This window comes from Gavialis gangeticus, unplaced genomic scaffold, assembly GCF_001723915.1.
Source record: "Gavialis gangeticus isolate Ggan-Ray unplaced genomic scaffold, GavGan_comp1, whole genome shotgun sequence".
NCBI lineage: Eukaryota > Metazoa > Chordata > Crocodylia > Gavialidae > Gavialis > Gavialis gangeticus.
The window spans coordinates 3172989-3174877 of record NW_017729018.1 but is presented as its reverse complement, the minus strand read 5'-3'; positions in this window follow the sequence as shown (position 1 = coordinate 3174877).

The following is a 1889-nucleotide window of genomic DNA, read 5'->3' as shown; positions in this document are numbered from 1 at the left end:
GGCCCCCTGCCTCGCACACTGGGGCCTGGGGGGCAGCAGGTCAGGAGTGAGGGGCATGGGCTGGCCGCTGACCTTTACAAATGGGTCCTGGTGCAAAAAAAAAAAGGCTGAGAACTGCTGCACTAGATGACCTCCTGAGGTCCCTTCCAACCCTAATTTTCTATGATTAGAAAGTTTTCTTCCATAAAAACTTCTTTCAATTGCAAAGGCTGTAGAAGGATGGCTTAAAAAAGTCCTACCATATGTTGGGGGGGGGTGTGGAAATCATCTACTACGGTATTGTAGTTCCGTGCAGGGTACATTTATCCATGTCCTTGAGCCTTTGTTGGGACTGGTGGCATGTGAATCTGATAAATAATTGCCTCAAGTGGAAACATGCACACAATGGGATAAAGTTACAAGAAAAAAACTGAGATAAATGTCTAGAAAACATACTGAAGACAGTCTGAAGGACTAAGAAAAAGGTGTGGCAGTCTTCCAAGGAAACAAAATCCTATGCTAAAGCTGATGTAATTTGCCCTGACAATTTTATGAGACCTGGAATAGTGGTGTAACCATGACAGCCTAGGGAACAGGCAAAGAAAATTTGTTTGGTGACATCTTTTATTGGACCAACTATATACATGGGAAAGATGTTAGTCTTTCAGGGTCCTTTTCTAAGTCTGAGAAGGAAGCAGATACAGCCCAAGCTAAATACAAGATAAAACCATTATAACTTTATTTTTTTATGACTTGATTTTTATAGAGTATGAATTTTATGACTGAGAACCAAGTATTCAGCTAAAACTGGATTTAGAAATGGCAAGGTTAATCACTCACTTTGCCATAAGGGCTAGATGCTATTGGACCTAATCAGCCTTAGATTAGATGCATTTTAAAAATAGGGTTATTTTGCTACTTTAGCTATATCTTAAGGGAGCTAGCTGTAAAGCACTACTGAAGACAAGAAAAAGTAGCTTCATTGCAGTCTAAGTCAAGCGTGGCTGACCTTGCCTAGCTATATTGCCTTGTTTTCAGTAGGTTTCTGCAATGAGATTGCTCATTATCTTGCTGTAAAGACCTCTTGGCAGTGAGCACAGCTTTAGTCAAGCTAATTCCATTTTATTTGAGGTGGGGGTTGGCAACCTTTTAAGGCTACAGGCTGGATTGAGCCAGTTCAGGTGGAACCCAGGTGCTGGCACATGGAAAACATTACTGCTGTCACTTTTCCCCAGGGCAGGGCAGGGTAGGACTGGGTGGCAGGGGAAAGGGATTGCTGAGGAAGCACCCCCTATTTCCCCCCCGCACCAATGTCACCAAAACCCCATAGCTCAGCAGGGGCCATATTTTCCTTTAAGTTTTGATGCAAAGCAGAAATCATAATACTTGTTTGCTGAGTGATTAAATGACTGATTGCAGGTTCTCCTGGTATGTTTTCACTGCAGAGTTAAGTCACAGCCCATTTTTGCCCTACTCCCCTCCCATCTGTGCATACAACCTTGTCTCACATATGAGGTGCTTTCAACCTGACCTAGCTGAGGCAGAAGGACAGAAGGTAGGTACTATTTTCACTTGGGCTTGTTATTCACCAATCTCACAAGAATGAAGTCTGAACTGCTCAAATACCAGTCCTCTAATGCCTTCCTGCAATTACCCACTGTGTACCCAGAAGGCCAAACAAATCCTTAAAATTCACTGGGGAAAAAGAAAGAAAATCAGTAGAGCTCAGCTTACTGAGCTGCACAAAGATATAAACTCAGAAGACCTAGTCAGTTTGCAGTCCCTTACACACACGTGGGCACACACCCCACCCATGCATGTTGCCCAGGGATTTGAATACTGCATTACCTGCAGCTTAGGTTAACCCACCTACACTTCAAGGAAACTCTGGAATTAAGAGCAATCTGTAT